Here is a 7,635-nt window from a genome sequence, read left to right as displayed (position 1 = left end):
AGTGGGAAGAAAGCTCAAGGGGCGGGCCAAGGTGGGGCTTTTCCTGGATCCCTGGACTTTACAGTAAACCCTCGATTTTGGGAATCTCCATTTAAAGGACTTCAGATTTTTTAAAAATATATATATTTTATTGATGTTTTACAGAGAGGAAGGGAGAGGAATAGAGAGTTAGAAACATCGATCAGCTGCCTCCTGCACACTCCCCACTGGGCATGTGCCCGCAACCAAGGTACATGCCCTTGACCAGAATCAAACCTGGGACCCTTGAGCTCACAGGCTGACGCTCTATCCATTGAGCCAAACCGGCCACGGCGGGACTTCCGATTTAAGGGACAAAATTTCCAGTCCATATGTCATGTGACAATTAGCAGCCTGTTAATTGTAAATTGCTTTTAACCAACATTGGCTTATAATTAACAGTTTTTTTGCTTTTTTGTTTTTTTGGTTATTCACTATTTTAAACAAATTTTAGCGAATAGGCCATATGTTGGAAAAAAAACACTAGTTAAATTTTGCTGACATGATTAAATTATTACATATCTACGGCTCTAGTTTACGTATTAAATTCAAGTCACCGTTAATAAACAATGTTGGGCGAATGATTAGCACATGACCACAGTGCATCACCTGTGGTACCTGGTTCTGTTGTTGCATGGGGTGACTGTCTGCAGCAGTTTTAACCCTACCGGCTGATGTTCCCACTTGCCCTAAGCCACACCCCCGCTGTGTGCATTTGTTTACTTTCAGTGACTAGTGAATGCACTCATTTATTAGACCTATTCATTATAAATTAAAATTATTGTAATACATATAGAAAATTTTCTGGGAAATTAAGCTTTTCATACATACTTGATTTTAATTACACAAGCGTGTCTACATAAGTAAGAAGAGGTAAACTAATTTGTCAATTTTTTAACATCCTTTTGGAAAACATACTTTATTATATAATGACTTTCAGCTTTAACAGACCCACACACCTGAATTAGTCCGTTATATCCAGGTTTTATTGTACAGGAAAGGTAACAAATTTCCTTCAATTTTTTCACCCCGTTCACACAACCTCACAAATCCTAATAGAACAAGAAGTACATGTTTAGGATTTTAAATTTTTGGGTGCATGTTTTTGTTCTTAATTTCTTTTTTAAAGTGGATTATGTATTTGAATTTCTCTACAACTTGCTGTCCCAAACCAATAGAGAGGGATCTAATTCTATAGCTGCAGGGGAGAGGGACTACATCACAGAGAAACATATAGGAATACTTCAAAGATGGGTATAAAGTCAGTAAAATATCCTCACTCCCACCCCTGTCTCCCAGTCCTTTTATCCTGACATAAACATTCTTTTCTCCTTTGCCCTTCCAGATAGTGTGCATATGTATACATATGTGTATGTTCAAACCCAAGGGGAATGTTACCAAGGAAAAATTGAAGCTGGTAAATTGTCTCATGCATCTGGATATACTGAAAACATCTTTATATTTCTGGTGGAGAGAGATGAACCAGTGATGAATTGATAGGAACACACAAGGGAAGTTTACCATTGCAAAGGTCAAAAGAAAAAATTAGGAAGGAAATGTATTCATATATCCTACATGGTACTTCTCTGGATAAGATTTATGTCATGAAATGGTAAACATTTATGTGACAAGACAATAGACATTAAATTTTGATTTATCCAAATTCTTTAAATAATTATACTGGGCAAGGTAAATTATGTAAGAGAAATACATGCTAATTTTTTTTCAGGGAAGAAAGTGATGAGAAAAAATTAAAAGCTGAAAAATGAAAAAGATGCATAAGTAGCTCATGTAGAAATAGGATTACAACCAGAAAAATGAAGTGGTTTCTGGGAGTCTGAGTAAAGGGTGGAGAAGGTAGATTTTCATTATAAGTCTCGTGCGGTATTATTTGAGATATATGTGGAGAGAGAGAGGTATTGTATTCCAAAGGGATCATCAAACTCTAAGAGGAATTTATAAAATGATTCACTTTGCAACAATGGAATGTATCTTGAAAATGGCACCCTTCAAGAATAAAAGTGATAAGGCTATGATCATTTTGGTGGAAAAATGAATGGGGCATTACTTTCCAGTGAACATGATGATAACCATGTTATATGCATTATTTCTAAGTATTTTCACAGCAACTCATACGGAAGATGCCATTACCTATCCCATTTTACGGATGAGAAAGTTGATGGCAGCATATTGCTTAAATGTTCATATTACATAGAACTTCTCAGGAGATATTTTTAAATTGTTTATTGAATTTTCATTTCATTATCATAATATGCATCATTCTTCAGAGAAAAACAAGTACCATGTATTTCACTCATGTGGAATCTAATGAACTAACAAAATAGAGACAAAATCATAGAAAGAGAGCAGGCTGACAGCTGCTGGGGGCGTTGGTAGGAGTGGTGGAGGGATTGAGCAAAAATGAAAAAAGAGAAGAAACTCATGGACATGGACAACAGTGTGGTGACTGCAGAGTGGGGAGGTGGAGGAAGGTACAGGAAAGAAATGGTGATGGACAGAGACTTATCTTGGGATGGTGAACACAATAAGTGTACAGATGACTTATAGAATTGTGCACATGAAACCAGTGTAATTGTGTCAACCAGTATCACCCCAATAAATTAATAAACAAAAAACCACATAATATGCACCATTCTAACACGTAAGCAAAGAGAATATAGAAAGCAATAAAACTACAGTTTTCTCCTGACATAGTTAAATATATCAATCACTTTATTAATTTCCAGCTGTATCTAGAAAGATACTTCCTATCCTAAAGGTTTATTTAAAAACTCTACTAAATATTCATGAGCTTATATCAATGCAAATCATAATTAGGCAAGATGAATCTGTAGAGTGACAAATATTAAAATTTTAGTAATTTAGAAAGGTAATTTATTACATTAACTAATGAATATAAAAACTATTTTTTTAAATCTCATTAAATACCAGGAAAACATTTGAGGAAATGCATTGCAGCATTATTCACAAGAGCCAAGAGTTGGAAACAACCTAAATGTATGTTGATAGATGAAAGGATAAGGAAATGTGATATATGTATGTGTGTGTATGTATATGTGTGTGTGTATATATATATATATATATATATATATATATATATATAAAATTATTCAGCCTTAAGAAAAAAGGAATCCTGTCATTTGTTGCAATAGGCATGTACCATGAAAGTATTATGCTAAGGGAAATTGGCCAGGCACAAAAGGACAAATATTGCATGATTCTACTTAGATGAGGTGTCAAAAGTAGTCAAACTCATAAAAACAAAGTAGAATGGTGGTTGCCAAGGGCTGGGGGCACAGGAGGTGGGGAGCGGTTCAATGTGTGTACAGTTTGTTATGCAGGATGCAGCATAGTTCCAAGAATCTGTTGCATAGCAATGTGCATGTGTTGACAATATTGTAATGTACACTTGGGAATGTTGGCAGGGTGAATTTTGTGTATTTTTTTTTCCACAGGAAAAAAATTAAAATAACAATATTTATTCCTAATATGTAATTCACAGAATGAAAAGACATTTTTTAATTTGGAAAACATTAGAAGGGCCTTAAAACCTGTACTGTATTAGTTTGCTAGGGCTGTTAGAACAAAGGACCAGAGGCTGGTGGCTTAAACAATAGAAATGGACAAATTCCTAGAAATATAACCTACTAAAACTAAATCATGAAGAAATAGGGAATTTGAATATTCCTCTAACTAGCAAGAGGATAGAATCAGTAATAAAAACGTTCCAACAAAGAAAAGCTCTGGACCGCATGACTTCACTGTTGAATTCTGTCAAATATGTAAAAAATGGTTAGCACCACTCCTTCTCAAGTGTTTCCAAAAAATGAAGAGGAAACACTTTGTATCCTATGAAGCTAGTATTACCCTAATACCAAAGTCAGACAAAGACAATACAAGAAAAGAAAGCTATAGACCAATATCCTTTATGAATATTCATTAATATTTATCATTCTCTAAAAAGCTAGCAAACCGAATTCAGTAGCCTCTTAAAATGATCACACACCATAAGCAAAATGGGATTGATTGTTGGAATCCAGGGATGGGCCAACATATGAAAACCAGTGTAACACACCACATTAACAAAATGATGGGGGTGGGGCAGAACACGCTCATCTCCACTGATACAGGAAAAGCATCTGAAAAAAATTCAACACCCTTTTGTGATAAAAACATTCAACAAAGTAGGAGTACAAGCAAATTTCCTCAACATGATAAAAACCAGGTATGGAAAACCAACAGCTATCTTCACACTCAATGCTAAAAGTCTGAAAACTTTTTCCTTAAGGTCGGGAACAAGAGAAGGATGTCTGCTTTTGTCACTTGGTATTGGAAATCCTAGCCAAAACAATTAGGTGAAAAGAAGAAATAAAAAGGTATCTAAATTGGAAAGGAGGTCCTGGCCAGTGTGACTTGGTTGGTTGGGTGCCATCTCGTGCGCCAAAGGGTTGACGGTTTGATTCTCAGTCAGGGCACATGCCCAGGTTTCGGGCTGGGTCCACGATAGGGAGCGTGCAGGGGGCAGCTGATTGGTATTTCACTCACACATTGATGTTTCTCCCTCTCTCTTCCTCTCTGTCTAAAAATAAAATAAATTTTAAAAAAATTAGAAAGGAGGAAGTACACTTATTTTTGTTCGCAGATGACATGATCTTATATGTAGGAACTCCTAAAGGATATACACACATGCATGTGCACACACAAACACATGTACATGCAAAACACAGCTAACAAATGAATTCAACACAGTTGCAGGATAAAAAATAAAAATGCAAAAACTGTGTTTCTCTACATTAACAATTAACAGATTCAAAAAGAAATTAAGGAAATAATTCCATTTACAGTAGCATAGAAAAGAATACAATTTTTAGGAATAAACAACTACTGAGGCAAAAGAATTGTACACTGCCGAAACTGGTTTGGCTCAGTGGATAGAGCGTCGGCCTGCGGACTGAAAGGTCCCGGGTTCGATTCTGGTCAAGGGCATGTACCTGGGTAGCGGTCACATCCCCAGTAGGGGATGTGCAGGAGGCGGCTGATCGATGTTTCTCTCTCATCGATGTTTCTGACTCTCTGTCTCTCTCCCTTCCTCTCTGTAAAAAATCAATAAAATAGATTTAATAAAAAAAAGAATTGTACACTGAAAACTACAAAATAATGTTGGAAGAAATTAAAGGAGACATAAATAAATAGAAAAACATTTCATGTCCTGGGTTGGAAGACAATACTGTAATAATGAAAATACAACATAAAGTGATCTACAGATTCAATGCAATATGTATTAAAATTCAATAACCTTTTACAGAAATAAAAAAATTATCCTAATACTCATATTGAGTCTCAAGGCACTCCGCATACGCAAAACAATCTTACAAAAAGAAGACCAAAGTTGGAGGTAACACACTTCTTAATTTCAAAACTTACTACAAAGTTACAATAATTAAAACAGTGTGATACTACCTGAAACTAATATAAAATAATATTGAATATCAACTGTAATTGAAAAATAAATAAATAAAAAAGTTACATAATTCTTTAAAAAAAATTATCTTTTTTTGTTTGTTTGTTTGTTTTGTTAATCCTCACCTGAGGATATTTTTCCATTGATTTTTAGGGAGAGTGGAAGAGACAGGCAAAGACAGAGAGAAATATCGATGCGAGAGAAACACATTGATTGGTTGCCTCCTGCATGAGCCCTGACCAGGGCCCGGGGCTGGGGAGGAGCCTGCAACGGAGGTATGAGTGGCCCTGACCAGAATCAAACCTGGGACCCTTGGGCCCGTAGGCTGATGCTCTATCCACTGAGCCAAACCAGCTCAGGCTAAAGTTTATCTTTATTGTTGAAAGTATTACAGATATCCCCCCTTTTTTCCCCATTGACCCCCTTTCACCCCGCTCCTGCCCGTCCCCTGCCCTTCACAGCATTATGGGTTATGCATATATGCATGTAAGGTCTTTGATTAATCTCTTCCTGCCCCACCCCTTCTCTCTGAAATACATCAGTCTGTTGCATGCTTCTGGGTCTATTTTGTTTGCCAGTTTATTTTGTTCCTTAGATTCGGTGGCCAGCTTCCTGTGTACGATGTTGAAGGCAGCAGTGACATTGAGCTTTGGCAGATCTGAATTTGCAGGAAGAGACCATAAACTTGAGCTGTAGTGCCACCTTCAGGAAAACAAGAGCAGCTGTCAGCACATTGCAGGATCCAGAGAAAGCATGCAAACTTAAGAATCCTACTAATAGAAGGAGCGCATAGTGTGGAGCTGGTATAATCACAGATACCTGAGAAAGGCTTAGAATCTTTAGCAAGGCTGACATTATTACTTCATATGTGATGACAGCAATGCAAAAATTTAAGAAATATAAAAATAAGCAAGGGCCCTAACTGGTTTGGCTCAGTGGATAGAGCGTCGACTTGCGGACTGAAGGGTCCCAGGTTCAATTCTGGTCAAGGGCATGTACCTTGGTTGCGGGCACATCCCCAGTAGGGGGTGTGCAGGAGGCAGCTGATTGATGTTTCTCTCTCATCGATGTTTCTAACTCTCTATCCCTCTCCCTTCCTCTCTGTAAAAAAAAAAAAAAAAAAAATCAATAACATAAAACAAATAAGCAGGGAAAAAGGACACCACTAAAGCATCACAATACTATAAGGAACCAATGACAAAGACATGGAGACCTATGATTTACCTGATAAAGAATTAATGATAGCTTTTTAAAGAACACTCAATGAGATACAAAAAAAAAAAATACACAGAAAGACAATTCAGCAGAATCAGGAACACAATGCATGAACAAATTGTGAAGTTTAACAGAGATGGATATCATAAAAAAACCAAACATATTCTGAAGCTTATGTATTCAATGAATAAAATATAAAATGCATGAAAGAGTATCGACAGCAGAATGGTCCAAGCAGAAGACAGAATCTGTGAGATACAAAAGGTAGGAACTTTGAAATTATCTAGTCAGAGGAGAACAAAGAAAAATAAACGAGAAAGTGTAAAAAAAAAAAGCCTATGTGATTTATCAGATAGGATGAATTTGCCAGTTATTGACATTACATAAGGAGAAGAGAGGCAAACACTTATTTTAAAAAAAATAATAGATGAGAACCTCCCAAATCTGGGGAGATATTTAATATCCAAGTTCATGAAGCTCATAGGTCACCAAACAAACCAAACCTGCACAGGTCCTCAGCAAGACATATAAAATTGTCAAAAATCCAAGACAAAAAAAGTTATGAGCAGCAAGAGAAAAGAAGATTCTGTCCTCTAAGGGATTTCTCAGGCAAGGAGAGAGTAGCATAAAGTATCCAAAGTGCTGAAAGAACAAAAACCACCAAATAGAAATACTCTAATCTGACAAAGTTATCATTCAGAAATGAAGGGAAGATAAGGACGTTCCTAGGCAAACAAGAGCTGAAGGGATCCATCACTAGTAGACCTGACTTACAAGAAGTGCTGAAAGGGGTTCTGTAAGCTGAAATGTAAAGATACTAATAGCTAACATGAAAACATATTAAATGTTTAAAAGCCTAGTAGTTAAAAACACTCTAATACTGTAATAAGGTGGTGTGTAAACTATTTAAACTGGAGTAT

Source organism: Myotis yumanensis, unplaced genomic scaffold, assembly GCF_028538775.1.
Source record: "Myotis yumanensis isolate MYYU_CA2020_CCGP unplaced genomic scaffold, mMyoYum1.0.hap1 SCAF_5, whole genome shotgun sequence".
Classification (NCBI taxonomy): Eukaryota; Metazoa; Chordata; class Mammalia; order Chiroptera; family Vespertilionidae; genus Myotis; species Myotis yumanensis.
This window is presented reverse-complemented; position numbering follows the sequence as displayed.